General features: G+C 42.9%; 1 protein-coding gene across 1 annotated transcript in view; it reads left to right on the top strand.

Moving 5' to 3' along the window:
• Nucleotides 1–5,832, top strand: part of ADPRM (ADP-ribose/CDP-alcohol diphosphatase, manganese dependent) — a 321,096-nt gene extending 315,264 nt beyond the window's left edge. The window contains exon 9 of the mRNA XM_082605554.1: nt 5,086–5,832. The gene's annotated coding sequence lies outside the window, so the exon portion shown is untranslated. The remainder of the gene's footprint in view (nt 1–5,085) is intronic.
• The last annotated feature ends 11,067 nt before the right edge of the window (nt 5,833–16,899 follow it).

Raw genomic sequence — 16,899 nt, 5'->3', positions numbered from 1 at the left:
TTTTTGTTTTTATTTCCATTTCTCTAGGAGGTGGGTCCAAAAGGATCTTGCTGTGATTTATGTCATAGAGTGTTCTGCCTATGTTTTCCTCTAAGAGTGTTATAGTGTCTAGCCTTACCTTTAGGTCTTTCATCCATTTTGAGTTTATTTTTGTGTATGGTGTTAGGGAGTGTTCTAGTTTCATTCTTTTACATGTAGCTGTCCAGTTTTCCCAGCACCACTTATTGAAGAGGCTGTCTTTTCTCCATTGTATATTCTTGCCTCCTTTATCAAAGATAAGGTGACCATATGTGCGTGGGTTTATCTCTGGGCTTTCTACCCTGTTCCATTGATCTATATTTCTGTTTTTGTGCCAGTACCATACTGTCTTGATTACTTTAGCTTTGTAGTATAGTCTGAAGTGTGGGAGCCTGATTCCTCCAGCTCCATTTTTCTTTCTCAAGATTGCTTTGGCTATTCGGGATCTTTTGTGAAACATATCTTTTAAATCAACTGAATTAATTATATTATTCAGATCTTCAACCTCCATATTTTTGCCTATTGATCTGTCGAAGATTTAAAGAAGTATAATAACTTCCTCACCACCATTCTAATTCTGTCAATTTCTCCATGAATAGCCAATATTTTGTTTTTATGTATTTTGATGCAACATTATTGCCCAGATAAAAGTTTGTTATCAGTGACACATTCTCTGTGAGTTGTAACTTTTGTCAAAACAAAATAAGGCTTCCAGTTTTAAAATCATAGAGAAAAGGTGGCTTGATTTTCATTTCTTTTCAAAATCATTACAAACAACAAGGAGAAACTGAAACCCAAATTCCATCTTTGATGAAAGCAGAAGACTTGTACAACCCCAAACAATATTGTTACATGAAAAGGGAGCATGAATGGATGACTTGTAAATGGCTTAGCAATGAGAGAAAGGTTTATCCCACTTATGGCAGAGGGGAAACTGGTGAGAAGCAGGAAGTATTGCCTGGCTGAGAGCTGGAAAACCTTCGGAATTAGAGATGGCAAATACCAAAGAAACCAGGGGTGAGGTAGTGTTGACAACCAGAGGGTTATTTGAAAGTCTTTACAAGAAGCAATTAGATCCAATGTCCCCTACCCTGCCTACCACTATCCTATATAGTCAGCAATTATCCCCAATATAAAGCAAGAGAAAAATACTTTTTCAAAAATTGCACCTGAGGGCCTTTAAACTCAGATACATTGACCATAGAGTAGGCCAGGTGAGATGGAGGTCCGAACATAGGGGAATAAGGTTTCAAAGCCTGTTCATAGAATGATGAGAACATTTCTTATCAGCCACAGAATGCTGGGAGGGAGGCTGGAGAAACCAAATCCTTCTACACACAGCCAAAGAAAAGACCTACCCACATTGACATTCGATTCCCAAAGGAGAAGCTAGGTGGCCACCTGTTTACCATACAGTGAAATCAATAACTTCCATGGATGTAGTTTTCGATTAGTTATTCAGCGCTTCACTCTTAAATATGAACAGCAGAGAATCATGAGACCTCCAAAGAAGGCTCCTGATACAAAAGAAAGGAATCAAAACAAAATTAGCAGAAGTGAAAATAATGCAGAGTTTTAAAGTTTAATTTCTTTAAACTTTAAAGAAACTGTAATTAGTATCCTCAGAAATAGTAAAATATTGTGCATCTATGAAACAAACCTGTTTATAAAGGGGACAGGGAGCAGTGATCAGCAAAGAGGAAGCAGCCTTTGGAAATTAAAAATGTGAAAACCATGATGAAAAGTTCAGTAGAGTTTGGAAAACAAAGTAGAAAATTCTTCAAGAAATTAGATTAAAATTATAAAGAAATAGACAAAAGGAAAGAATCCAATTCCTAATTTTGTCACAGTTTCTGAAAGCAAAAATCAAGAAAGTGTAGGGGAAGATATTATTAAAGGAACAATAAAACTAACCATCCCAGAACTGAAGAATAAACAGTTCCAGATTACTTCCTACCAGATGCTCAGCACAGTGGGTGATAAAATACATCAATACACACAATAGTGAAATTTCAGAATACTGAGATAAAGAGAAGAACCTAGGGCTTCCCTGGTGGCGCAGTGGTTGAGAGTCCGCCTGCCAATGCAGGGGACATAGGTTCGTGCCCCTGTCTGGGAAGATCCCACATGCCGTGGAGTGGCTGGGCCTGTGAGCCATGGCTGCTGAGCCTGCACGTCCGGAGCCTGTGCTCCACAACGGGAGAGGCCACAACAGTGAGAGGCCCGTGTACCGCAAAAAAAAAGAAAAAAAAAAAGAGAGAAGAACCTAAAAACATGAAAGGTGGGGTGGGAAACAGGGCACAAGCAAAAATCAGTAATTGGAATGGCACTGGACTTCAAAAGAGCAATGCAGCAAAGACTTTAAAAATTGGAGAGAAACGAATTCCAACCTAGAATTCTAGACTGGCAAGATTTGCAATTAAGTGTTAGGGTAGGAATGCAGAAGTCTAAAAAGTATATATATATAAACTAGCATATGTCTTTTTCTCTTTTTTTCCTTCCAGAAAGCAACTAAAGGGTATACTCCAACAAAATTAGATAGTAATTCAAGAAAATGAAAGACCGAAGACTCAGAAAAGTGGGGAAAGGGGATGGAGGGATGTCCCAGCTGACAGTGTGGCTTCAAACCTAGAGATGGAGCAGAAGAATGGAGGGCTCAAGTAGTGATGTCTCCTGAAAAAGGTTCGAAATGATAGATTATCTGATGGATTTAAGCACATGAAGATAATGTTGAGAGATATCTTACAGAGCTTTTGGTATTTATGGGAAAAGTTAGCCACAGGTTCAAGGGGAAAAAAAAACCTTAAGCAAATGAAAAATAATGAGGCAAGCTCTGACTCCAGGCAAAACAAAAAGATGTACAAGAAAGAAAATACTTACAATTCCTGGTTAAGCAGTTAGCACTATTTACATAGAGATAATAATAAAAACACCTGTGACACACACTGTTGGTTACCTTGCCAGTGTCTACACTCCTTTCTTCCTTGATTCCAAACTTCAATTTTGTTCAGGCAGCAATGTGCCTATCTAAAAATTCTTGCAATGTTAGATTACCTTGCAGTTGGAGGTGTGTGACACAGAGCCTGCTAATGAGACATGAGCTAAGTGTTCCTAGGGAACTTTTTCTTTTTCTTTCTCCTCTGGCTTCCTTTCTTCCTTCCTTTTTTTTCCTTCCCTGAAACATGGGTGCAATATTGGAGGTGTAGCAGCCGTCTTGTGACCATGAGGACAAAAACTATGAGCCTAAAACAGGAGAACAGAAAAATAAAAAAAGCCTGGGTCCCTAAGGACATCTTAAAACCACCACATCAGTTTTTGACTGCCTGAAAGCCATTGCTAGGTGTGTTTTCTGTTACTTGCAGCCAAGCACATTCCTAACTGATACAATAGTGGATACGGACAAACCTCCAAATTGTGATATAACTACAACAGAAGAATGAGAGCAGAGTAAAATGGATATAAAAAAATCCTTTGCTGGCAATATAAGAAGCTAATATCATTGATCAGCTGAGGTCTGTTTATGTCCATTAATTTTAACATGTTTCTTACATGTAAGAAACAGCCAAAAGAACTGAAAAATGTTGCCTTTAGAATGTTGGATGAGGATGAGGGATAAGGACCTGACATATTTGTTATGTCCTTTTAGAAGTAAAAAAAAACTTTAGGTTGTGCCCATGTTTAACTTTTTTTGATTAAAACATTAAATTAATTAAAAAGTAAAACAAAAAACTTTGTCTCATATAATATCTTTTACCTTCGATTTTTTTACTTTGTCTTCTATTAATATGGTAACTTCCATTTTCCATATTTTTCCTTTTTAATATTTCAGCCATGTCTTTTCCCATGCTTTTATCTTAGTCTGTTTGGATCATTTTATTTTAGGTGTGTAAATTGTAGACAGTACATACTCAGGTTTGGGGTTTTGACCCCATTGGTTTTGTCTTTTAATAGAAAAGCTTGATCCATTTGCTTTTATTGATACAACTCCTGTGTTTGATCTTTGTTCTGTCATCTTTTTCTATGCTTTCCACCTTTTTATGTTTTCTTTGCTTTCTGGCTTGACAAGTGGATTTAGCGTTTTGAAAGACGTATTTCGTTTTAAGCTCTACTGATTCTTATCTTTAAGGTTTTTCAAAAATGCGTTTCAAAAGGCATTTCTTAAGCTGTATTTCCTTAACAGTCTGAACCAGGACTGAAATGTTAATTCCTCCAATTATTATGTTTAAAAAAGTACATAGAACTTTCCTGCCTACTTTCTTTTCTGCTTTGCTTTTCTTCTTTTTCTTTTCTTCTCCCTCATGATCCACATTCACCTTCTTTTCACAACATATTTTTGAGAGTTTTACATTCTGTCAACTATTTCATACTTTTATTCATGTAACAAACCGTGTTCCATATATTGTACTAGATAATAAGCTTAGAGAACGGGACACAATTCTTGACCCCAGGCACTTGAAGGTGACTAGGAAAGCGATGGTAGTGCAAGGAAGTGGCATAGCAGAGGTCTGCCTGTGTTATGGGGGAGAAACTAGGAGAGGCATGAAACCTGGACTGGCTTCTCAGGGAAGACTTCCTGGTGGAGGAGGCACTTGAGCTGAATCTTAGAGCATGTTGATAACCTAGTCCAAGAGTGGGGAGAAATCTTTCTAGCAGAGGGAACAGCATACTTAAGGACAAGGAAGTAAGATGCCTTGGGTTGTGATAACTACAAACAGCTCAGTGTTGCATGAACATGGTGGCTGGTGAGAAAGGAAAAGGTCAGGGGGGTGCAGCGAGAGATCCACTCACTAGGTCATAGATGGCTTTGAATGTCCCTCTCAAGAAGAATGCTACTGAAGAATCCTAAGCAGGATGCAGTTGGGACTGGGGGAGGGTAGCAACAATGATGGAAGGTGGCAGGCCTTTTATGAGGACATTTATAATGAAGGTGATGAAAACAAAGAGAAAGTGATGGAACAGGAGAAATAAGTATCGTCAGCAGACCTCAAGCCTGTGACTTTGAAGAGACAGCAAGGAAGTTACCTCTCCACATGCTACTCCAAACTCTCTGGTCCAATTTTTCTCCAGCTCCAGACAATGCTCCATTGTAAACGGGATATGACTTTCCAGTTGATACCATGAAGAAATATCAGCTCACTGGTCACAATCCAGTGACCAGTCCAGTCCACTGGTCACAGTCCAGTGGTTTGAATGAGCTGTCTTTTGAGGAGTAGGAGACTTGGGCAGAAGATGGGAGAAGACGGAAGTCACTTCAAGCCCAGTTTAATGAGTCCAAAGAGGTTACAGAGAAACCAGGTAAGCCCCTTTCCCCTGCCTTAAATTCTCACCCATCCCTCGGGAAGTCTTTCATTGTTTAAACAGAGATAATTTAATAAGGTATGGCAATGTTAGGAGTTACAAGCAAAAACATGGTTTCTTAGTTCAGCTCTGGGTTTTGCAGGGTAGAGTGATGTGGCTGTGTAAGTAACGTGGTTATGAATAGATGAGAGAGGAAGTCTTTAATTTGGTAATCCTAATACACGTGCATAACACCTTTTGTTATTGTCCTACGGCCCTTCGGTATTTTGTTCTATCTTTTTCATTCTTTTTCCTCTTTGAACTTCAGTTTTTGAAGTTTCTTTTTTTTTTTTTTTTTTTTTTTCCGTACGCGGGCCTCTCACTGTTGTGGCCTCTCCCGTTGCGGAGCACAGGCTCCGGACGCGCAGGCTCAGCGGCCATGGCTCACGGGCCCAGCCGCTCCGCGGCATATGGGATCCTCCCAGACCGGGGCACGAACCCGTATCCCCTGCATCGGCAGGCGGACTTTCAACCACTGCGCCACCAGGGAGGCCCCAGTTTTTGAAGTTTCTATTGATGCCTTCAAGCTCATTGATTCTTTCCTTAGCTGAGTCCAGTTTATTGATGAGTCCATCAAAGGCATTCTTCATTCTTGTCATGGTGTTTTGATCTCTAGCCTTTCCTTTTGATTCTTTCTTGGAGTTTCCATCTCACTGCTTCCACTCCCCATCTGCCAATCTGTTCTTGCATGTTGTCTACTTTTTCCATTAGAGCCCTTGGAATACTAATCCTAGTCATTTTAAATTCCCAGTCTGCTAATTCCAACATCTCTGCCACATTTGAGTTTGGTTCTGATGTTTTCCCTGTCTCTTCAACCTGTGTCATTTTTTTTGTTTTGTTCTGTTTTTTGTCTTTTAGTATGCTTTGTCATTTTTTGTTTCAAGTTTGACGTGATAAACTAGATAAAAGGCACCCAGTACTGGTTCCTGCAGAGTTTTCTTCTCCTGATCTTCAGCTCCAATAAGGTGTGATTCTTTGTCTACCTGTCTGTCTCTTCCATTTGGGGGGAGGGGGGTAACAGTTTGCCCTATGATGTCAGTTTTCTGATTGATCTAAGAAGAGTTGTTGATTTTCAGTTTGTTCATATTTTCTCCTGTTGTGTGGGTGGGAGAATTGAAGTCCAAGTTCCTTATATGTTGGCCTGGAAACCCAAAGAAGTCCTTAATTTGAAATTCTATTCATCAGGAGTTGATAAAGAATACTAAGGAAGCAGGTTTTAGAATTTTAGAAGGCGAGGTTTTCGGCATGAGAGGAAAGAACAAGTCTTTTGCCTTCAAAGGAGGATGCTTAACTGTATCCGGTCTTTTTCTCAGAAACACAAAGAACTTTAGAAGACTCTCCCTCCCATTTTGCAGATAAGCCCACAGAGGCTCAGAGAGGTAAAGTGATTTTCTCGAGGTCACACAGCCAGTGACAGATCTGGGGCTTGAGTCCAGGTCTCCTGATAATAATTTCAGTGATCTTTCCGGGACCCGTAGGTCTCCCTGGTCTATGCTTCTGGGGGTCCTTTAACCTTCATCCACAGAGATGATGGTCACGCCAACAAGGAATCTGGAGGAGGTGGGTGTGTAGCCTCGTAGGAGGGTAGGAGAGGAGGAAATACTCGGATGATTCAGATCCAGAAAGAAACATCCTGAGTGTAGGAAGAGGTGTTTTGAAAAGGAAAAGGGACTCGGTGGCTATGGGAATGTGAGAGTCACCTTCCCTCTTGCTCCATGGAGCTCAGCAGCCCTCCCAAACCTGACAATTGTCTGCACACTGGTGCCCTCTAGTGGCCTGAAGAAAGAGATCATTTCCCCCCAATTTTTTTTTTTTTTTTTTTTTTTTTTTTTTGCTGTACGCGGGCCTCTCACTGTTGTGGCCTCTCCCGTTGCGGAGCACAGGCCCCGGACGCACAGGCTCAGCGGCCATGGCTCACGGGCCCAGCCGCTCCGCGGCATATGGGATCCTCCCAGACCGGGGCACGAACCCGTATCCCCTGCATCGGCAGGCGGACTCTCAACCACTGCGCCACCAGGGAGGCCCCATTTCCTCCAAATTTGACTACGCTGGAAACTTGAAGCTTGAGCCCCTGGCAGGGAAAGAAAAATGTCCCTCCTCCGTCCCTCACTTTGGTTCAGAGATTTGTATAAGCAGGTTTTTTTTTACTCTTTTACCCTTTAACTTCTTTTTGTTAAACAATCCAAAGACATTTAAAACATGTGTGAAGGAAAGCATTACCCCATCTGGAGAACCATATGCACCCAAGTGTGAGGATGGGGGAAAGGAAGCCATAGGAATACACACAAACACAGCCAGGATGTGCAGACACAAATACACATTCCTGGCATGTATGAAGGCTTTGTGGATCCTAAAAGTTATAAAATTTGGGAATCTCCCTTTGAAAATAAAAAGAATATAAAAGTACAAATACAAAATTAAGCACAGAGCTTTGGAAGAGTCCATTCATCAGCTTTATGGTGAATAATTCCCACACATACCCATCTGTCCGCGCGCACAGAGAGAAGAAATGAAGGTATAAAGCAGAGCTATTTTGAATTTTCACTATTGTCGCCAAAATCCTATATATGCTAAGAATGGTCCACCTCAGTGAAGTCACCTTGGAAGGCAGTACAATTATTCTTACGATGTTACCATTGTTCAAAAGGTGTCTGGAATTGTTCCTTTTAATTCAGATACTGCCTTCAGATACTGTGGCATATTCCTTGGGGTGTCGTTAATGATGACTTTTATCATTTAAGTGCAGATTCTGTGTGTGTGTGTGTGTGTGTGTGTGTGTGCAATAGCCAAATCCACACAGCTAAGTACTAAGAGAGGTACTCTAGCTGGCCGATGCTGGTTTTGGTCAAGAGTAAAGGGTCTTTTTAAAAGCTATGAAACTCTCTGCCCTTTCATTGCTTTTATACTATCCTGTGAAGACATCTCCCTGAAAAGGAGCTGCAAAATGATTTTAGCGAGGAAACAATCATTGGACTAGGTGTCTGTATGGGGTGGCCATGAGGCTGCCTCCCAGGCTTCCACCTATAGGAAGGTCAATTGACAGGGGCCCAGCTGCAGAGCCGGGGAAGCCACCTGTGCACACGAAGGCCAGGGCTCCTGCCAGCTCAGACCCGCATACAGCGGGGGCACGAAGGCAGACCCCTTCCTGGCGCAGACTCCTGGGATGGCCGACCTCAGCACAGAAACATCCCCAGACTTTGCAGATCCTTTTGCAGATGACATGGCAGCCTAGGACATTTCCGTCAAACCTTCTCTTTTTCTGTCCGTCACTCAAGGTCAAACTTCTGTGTCACAGTCTGATGGCTCTTCCAGCTTGCCTGGTCTGCTCCCTATTTTTTTCCCCCGCAGGCATTTTTCCTAAAAACCCTTGCACAGTTAATCCTATCTTGGTTTCTGCTCCTTGGAGGACCAGACCAGCTTTCCGCAGCGATGACTTTGAAGAGCAGCACCATCTGAGTTTTCTCTTATGTCTAAGTAACTGTAATAAAGAATCTGGCCCCATTCTTTGTAAACGTTTTTAATTGAAGTATAGTTGATTTACAATACTGTGTTAGTTGCAGGCGTACAGCAAAGTGATTCCGTTTTTGGTTTGTTTTTTTTTGGCCTCACAGTGCAGCTTGTGGGATCCTAGTTCCCCGACCAGGTATTAAAGCCAGGCCCCCAGCATTGGAAGCTCAGAGTCTTAACCACTGGACCACCAGGGAATTCCCCCAAAGTGCTTCATATGTGTGTGTGTGTGTGTATATATATATATATATATATATATATATATATATATATATAATTTTTCAGATTATTTTCTATTACAGTTTATTACAATATATTGAATATAGTTCCCTGTGCTATATAGTAGGTCCTTGTTGTTTATCTATTTTATATATAGTAGTGTGTATGTGTTAATCCCAAACTCCTAATTTATCCCTCCCCCCTTTTCTCTTTGGTAACCATAAGATTATTTTCTAGGTCTGTGAGTCTGTTTCTGTTTTGTAGATAAGTTCATTTGTATCATATTTTAGATTCCACATATAAGTGATATCATATGTTATTTGTCTTTCTCTGACTTAGTTCGCTTAGAATGATAATCTCTAGGTCCATCCATGTTGCTGCGAATGGCATTATTTCATTCTTTTTTTATGGCTGAGTAGTACTTCATTGTATATATATATACCACATCGTCTTTATCCATTCATCTGTCGATGGACATTTAGGTCACTTCCATGTCTTGGCTATTGTAAATAGTGCTGCTATGAACATAGGGGTGCATGTATCTTTTCGAATTAGAGTTTTTTCTGGATATATGCCCAGGAGTGGGGTTGCTGAATCATATGGCAACTCTGTTTTTAGTTTTTTGAAGAACCTCCATACTGTTCTCCATAGTGGCTGCCCCAATTTACATTCCCACCAACAGTGGAGGAGGGTTCCCTTTTCTCCACACCCTCTCCAGCATTTATTATTCATAGATTTTTGATGATGGCCATTCTGACTGGAGTGAGGTGATACCTCATTGTGGTTTTGATTTCATTTCTCTAATAATTAGTGATGTTGAGCATCTTTTCTCGTGCTTGTGGGCCCCGTTTTTTATGTTCAACGACTGACAATTTTTAAGCCCCACCCCTCCCTCTACCCCTTGTACCCCATCTCTGGGGAAACTGATAAGAAAGCCTCCTTGGCGCCAGCAGGAGAGTGAAATCCAGCTAGCCCCTGCCCCTGCCTGAGAACTCTCACCCTGGCCCCATTCCTTAACTGCCCTAAAAGCCCAGGCCTGGCGCCCTGCCTCCATCTCTGAAGTTCTTTGGGGTCTACTTAAGAGTACTGCTCTGCTCTCCCCAGAGACCTCAAATCCCTAAGTAATAAAACTTTTCATACCTCCTTGGTGAATGTGTGGCATCGTCCGTTCCGACATCCGAACCAAATTGTGGGAGGGGATACGCCTATCTTTGAAGGGCGGTCCTAACAGTAACACGGTGTTGTCAGTTGCCACCTATTGCAATTGGCTACTCAGGTCCACGGCTGAAGACAGCTGTTACGAGGTACCCCACCTTCTCACTTGCTAGGACCACCAGCTCTGTGGTCAGCCCCCCTCCTTCAGGGCATGTAGAAGGATGCCATTTAGTAAAGAGAGTACCACCCACCCACTCCTCACACACAGCGGCAACGTGAAAGGAGGCGAGAGGGAGAGGAGGTGGCATTTGGAAGGAGTGTCAGTTCGTGGAAAGGGACTCTAGCCTGTTCTCCACAGCGCTAAGACGGAGAGCAACCGGGAGAACCAAGGGGGTTCAGGAAAGTGCCTGAGCCTTCTCTCCCTCCACTGGGTTGGGGACTGCAGATCATCTTGGTCGAAAGGGGACAAGAAGATGCCTCCTGTCAGAGGTGTAGAGGGCAGAAGGGTCTGCCAGTAGGGAGCCAGTGACCCTCCTCATTTCACGTGGCAAACCTGTGTGTTTCCTGACAGGGCGTGAAGGAGAAAGCTCCAGACAGCTTGAAACCTGGTATGGCGGCCCCATAGACAAGATGGGATGGCTAGACAGTCTGGAGTGGCTACTGGGAGGAGGATGAGGGACACATCACAACTAGGAGTTGAATCCAGGGAAACGTGCAGGGGTCAGGGCTGCCTAGGGCTCCCTGAAACACCAACAGGTATCCTCCTGTGAAGTAACCAACATTCCTTTGGAAACTTGACACTCAGCCAGAACCAATGGCTTCTGGCTACTGAGTGTTAGAGAGGAAACAACAGCCAACAGAAAGAAGCAACTTTCCCACTGGACAGCCAGGAAGGAGATGCTCCACCCCTCTCCCTCCCCAGGGCCCCAACATCAGCTTGATAGCTACCACCCTCCCTGTTCTAAGCCGCTGTTGTTGAGTTTGGCCCCTGTAGTTGGGAGAAGAGCTGGGGGATGGTCGAAGAGGGCTTTGGAATGACCGTGAAATTAACAATTTCAAAAACAACACGGAGCCGGAGAAAGGAAACCAGACTGACAGAATAACCCAAAGGGACCAAAAAGTTATGAAATTCAACTATGATGTCATGAAGGGAATCTACTATCAAGTAGGGGAGGAAAAGGAGTTAACCCAAGTAGCAGCAGAAACTGGAAAAACAAATGGATTTTTGTGATTCTATTCCAGTGAGTTAATATCCTTCTCTAAATCAGCAGCATGTAATTTTTTAAAATACAAAATCAATCTTTAAAGGAAATAATTAAGCATCGCCTATAATCTGGTGCCTGCTAGGTTACACCCACAGTTCATTGCTTTCACATTTCTAAACAATGTTCATTTAAGCAATAGGTTATGTGCATTATTTTCAACCTCTGTGCTTATGCTCACGCTGTTCTTTCCACCTTGAATATCAGACCTCATGCTCCAACTCTCATCTCTCAGTGTAAAATCTTATGTTACTAGAAAAACAAAACCATCCTTTTTCTCTCCATTCAGAGTCTGGGAAAGAGAATGCTCTTGGCTGGCTAGGAATTTAATCTCGCTTTGTAATTAAGAACTAATTACAAAACCCCTGTTAGGTCTTAGTGTAGTCATGAGGACAGTTCTTAAGAAGCATAAAGCTGGAAAATGGGCCCACTTCTTATTTCCAGCAGGCTCTAGGGGGTCCTAGTTTGAAAGGGTGGGCGCGCATACACTGTTCAAAAGTAAATGATACGAGGTGTTCATTACACGTAGAGAGGAGGCTTTGAAAGCATTAGGGATGTAAGAAAAATACTTCTCTTCCACCTTCCGGGTTTAGAGTGTAATATCTCTGATAATTAATATTTATCCTCGGGAAAGGCAGATGTGCCGGTGGAGGCCGAATTGGAAAGAAACCCCACAGCTTTCCAATGAGTTATCAGTAGAATGAGGAGGATTGTCAGCGACTCACTACATACAGAGGCCGCTAGGGGAAGAGGAGTGGTCCCTGGTGGTCCCATGGTTACGACTTCTTGCTCCCAGTGAAGGGGAGCCGGCTTCAATCCCTGGTCAGTGGACTAGATCCCACATGCATGCCACAGCTAAAAAGATCCTGCGTGGGGCTTCCCTGATGGCACAGTGGTTGAGAGTCCGCCTGCCGATGCAGGGGACGCGGGTTCGTGCCCCGGTCCGGGAAGATCCCACATGCCGCGGAGTGGCTGGGCCCGTGAGCCATGGCCGCTGAGCCTGCGTGTCCAGAGCCTGTGCTCCTCAACGGGAGAGGCCACAGCAGTGAGAGGCCCACGTACCGCAAAAAAACAAAACAAAACAAAACAAAAAGATCCTGCGTGCCGCAGCTAAGACCCGGTGCAGCCAAATAAAATAAAATAAATATATTTTAAAAAATACTCATAGGAGGGAGAGTAGAAGAGGATTCACAACGAGGAACAGACCCCTCAATGGGAGAGCATGGCTAGGAGCTGGGGGAGCACAGGAGGGCATTCCCTGTGTGGGTTTAACTTGGTGAGCGTTTCTCCCTTGTACTAGGGTGAAAGTCATAGTAAGGTTTTAAATATCTGTGTTCCTCTATTATGTAAATGTCCTTTGGGTACTGCAATCCTACGTAACAGTTGATATATATACACACACATACACATATATATGAAAGTAGTATATACATATATATGCTTATACATATGTAAAATAGTGGTGTTACGAAGAACAAAGAAACAGGCTAATGGAGAGAAGCAGGGCCTGCCCAGTCCCCCTTGTGTGCGTGGCCAGGCCCAGGGAGAAGTGTCCTAGCTGGGAGATGCTTTCCAGCAGAATGTTCCAGGAACAGCGGCAGGGCTGGGATCCGTGGGCAGGAGAGGAGGCTGGGGAGGCCTGCAGCCGAAGCCCTCCCCCTCCCTCCGTGTACCAGACGAAGGTGCCCTTTCAAAGTGGGAAAAGGCTGACATGCTGGTTACTCTAGTCACTTCCCAAGGCTGTCTTTCAAATGCCGCATCCTTTACTGTGGCCTCCCTGAGCTCATCCAAGCTAGAAAGAACCCCTCACACCCCCGAAAGCTGAGAGCCCTTGATTTGGTGGCTCTTACCAGTATCTGCTTTCAGTGAGAGTCCTTTACATAGTAAGTCCTTGCCCAGATACCTTTGTTTGCCTTCACGTTCCCTGGTGCCCGCCCCCCTCCCTCACTGTTCTCCATCCGGCTTCCTGTTGGGCTGAGCTGTAAGCCCAGCTTATTCTCTGGCTTGTTCTCTGGCTTCTGTTGGCCCATGGGGGGCCCTTACCGTAGGTGGGAGGAGGGAGGTGGGGGTAATTGGTCCCCTAGTTCTTTCCCTTGGAGGTCACCTCAAGGTTAACTCTCTCAACTGAAGCTCGCTCCCTTCAAGGTGGCTGCCCTAGAAGACTCCATCCCCTTCCAGGTTCCAGTATCCACTCCACACCTTAGCTCTGTAGGTCCCACAGAGGATAACACCTTGACAGCTACTAGCCCAGGCCACCACACTCTCCCTTAGGCTCTCCCTATATTCGTTCCTTTGTAACTAGTTCTTCAACTTATCTTAATCGTTGCATACCAAATGTTTCCAGTTGAGACCCTGCCTGATAACTCCCTTACTAAATACATGGGGGGCATACCAATAGGTGTTTGCATTATGCTTATTTCTGAACCAAGGCTAAAACAGAGTCTTGAATATTATAGGTGCCCAGTAAACTTCTGTTCAGTACTATGCGTCTAGAACTGAGTTTCTCAACCTTGGCACTATTGACACTTTAGGACAAATAACTCTTTGTCAGGGGCAGGGGGCAGGGGGCTGCCCCGTGCACTGTAGGATACTTGACAGCATCCCTGGCCTCTGTGTACTAGATGCCAGGAGCACCCTAACCCCATTTTTGGCAACCAGAGATGTCTGTGGACAGTGCTAAATGCCCCTCCCACACGCACCAGGGAGCAAAATTGCTCCCTGTTGAGATTCACTGCCCTAGATGTTTGCTCCTTGTGTCATTTCAGCATTCATGTTACACAAACCAATGTCATTACTTCATAGCAACAGTTCATAATGTACATGTATGTGTATACACACATACATGAATGAATGCACACATTGGGACCCACAAACACAAAACACTTCAAAGTCACATAATCTGACATGTATAAACATACTTGCACACGTGAAAATGTATTTGGAAGGAATTCTCAAAGTTAGGATATCAAAGACATTTTTTCTTATTTTTAAAAACAAAATCTTTATTATCAAGTGAAAAAAAATCACCCACAATGTGGAGATAACATTAAATGAGATTTCTTTGACCTTTACAGAGACTCATGAGCTTAGATCTTCAAAAGATCATAGGCGTAAGCATAAATGTGGTGTGCTAAATGGTACATGAAATAGAAGATGATCAAAAGGAACAAGGCGCCTCCAGGTACAATACTGAGAACATGCGGGTCTAATGATCCTCCTCCCTCCCTGCCCACACCTAGATATTCATTGAAAGGACCACGGCTTGCAAGCCCAGAGACACAAATTATGAAGCCTTATTTTGCTGCTTGCAAGAGAAGTGTGTTAGGGGCCTCAAAACGCTTAAAGCTACAGTGTTGGTCTCTGTGTATGGTCTCAGGTTCCACTGACCTTCTTTCTGTTATAACCACTTGCTTCCTTTCCAGTTCTTTCTCTCTCCCAACAATGGATACTGTGTCAGTATCTCCATGTTGCACAAATCCAGGGGACACGAGAGGGATGGCTAACTTTATTACCTTTTATTGGAGGAAGGATACAGTAATAGGTGAAAGCCTTAATCATTTGGGACTTGCTTATTTCAGTGCACAATCAGTATTGTACAGTATATGACAATACAGTATAGTGGCAATATAGATTGAAAAAAATACTGATTTCCATTAACCTACATTTTATGCCATTGAATTTTTAGTCCATATATATATATATATATATTTTTTTTTTTTTTTTCCTTTTGGCCATACCACGTGGCTTGTGGGATCTTAGTTCCCTGGCCAAGGATTGAACCTGGGCCACTGCAATGAAAGTGCTGAGTCCTAACCACTGGACCACCAGGGAATTACCTAGTCCCCTCTTATTGAATGATTCCATTTATATTAAATATCCAGAATAGGCAAATCCATGCAGACAGAAAGCAGATTAGTGGTTACTAGGGACTGGGAGGAGAGGGGACTAGTAAGAAATTGTTTATTAAGTGCAGAGCTTTCTTTTGGGGTGATAAAAACATTCTGGAACTACATGATGATGAAGGTTGTGCAACACTGTGAATGTATTAAATATCACTAAAGGTAAATTTTATATTATGTGTATTTTACCACAAAACCCCAGAAAAACTAGTGGGATACATATATTTCAAGAAATTTGAAAAAAGTATAGGTTAAAAGCATATATGACATTTGCAGATAACATACTATACTTAGAGAATCCTAAAGATGCTACCAGAAAACTACTAGAGCTAATCAATGAATTTGGTAAAGTAGCAGGATACAAAATTAATGCACAGGGCTTCCCTGGTGGTGCAGTGGTTGAGAGTCCGCCTGCTGATGCAGGGGACACGGGTTCGTGCCCCGGGCCGGGAAGATCCCACAGGCCGCGGAGCAGCTGGGCCCGTGAGCCATGGCCGCTGAACCTACGCGTCCGGAGCCTGTGCTCCGCAACGGGAGAGGCCACAGCAGTGAGAGGCCCGCGTACCGCAAAAAAAAAAAAAGGGGGGGGGGCTTCCATCCAGAATATTTTTTTTAAAAAACTATTATAAGTCAAATAAAAGACAGACAGTCTAACAGAAAAATGGGCAAGAGACTTCAACATGCTCTTAAACGGGTACAAAAGAAGGTATCCAAATGGCCAATAAACACAAAATGCTCAGCCTCATTAGAAATCATAGAAATGTGACTTAGAACAGCAGTGCAAAGCCACTGCATACTTACGAGAACTGGGGCTGAAATTTGAAAGGCTGACTTTACCAAGTAGATGAGGACAGGGAGCAACTAGTTTCTACATTTATACGGAATATCAATTGGTACAACCACTTCTGAAACCTGGCATTTTCTGCTGAAGTTGAGGATTTGCATTCCCTGTAACTCAGCAATTCCATGTCTAACTATAGACTTAACAGGAGTGCATCAGGAATCATGTACAGGAATGTTTGCTGCACCACTATGTGTAATAGCCCCCAAACTGGAAACAACCCAATGTGCATCAACTGCAAAAATGGATAAACCACTTGCGGTATATCCATCTATTGAAATACCACCGAGCAATGAAAGGAAAACAAAGCACCAGCTGCAAGAATCTCTCAATGAAAACACATTTAAAGCTATATGACAACACACTGTTGAATAACAAAAGGCAGACACAACAACAAAAAATGCATATTGTATAATTCATTTATACAAAGTTTAAGAAGTGGCTAAAACTAAAATGTAGAGTTTAGATAGGCATATGTGATGTAAGATATATATATCTCATACACACACACACACACACACACACACACACACAGGATAACCGTAAACATCAGGAGAATGGTTCCCTTTCAGGAGGGAGGGGTTGGCGCCGCTTGGGCTTAGGCATGAATGGGGCTTCTAAGGTGCTAATGATGTGTTATTTTCTTACCTGGGTGTTGGGT

The sequence above is a fragment of the Mesoplodon mirus genome, assembly GCF_964341445.2.
Source record: "Mesoplodon mirus genome assembly, chromosome: 18".
In the NCBI taxonomy this organism is placed as follows: Eukaryota; Metazoa; Chordata; class Mammalia; order Artiodactyla; family Ziphiidae; genus Mesoplodon; species Mesoplodon mirus.
The sequence above is the reverse complement of the archived record's forward strand: the minus strand, read 5'-3'. Positions and strand labels throughout refer to the sequence as shown.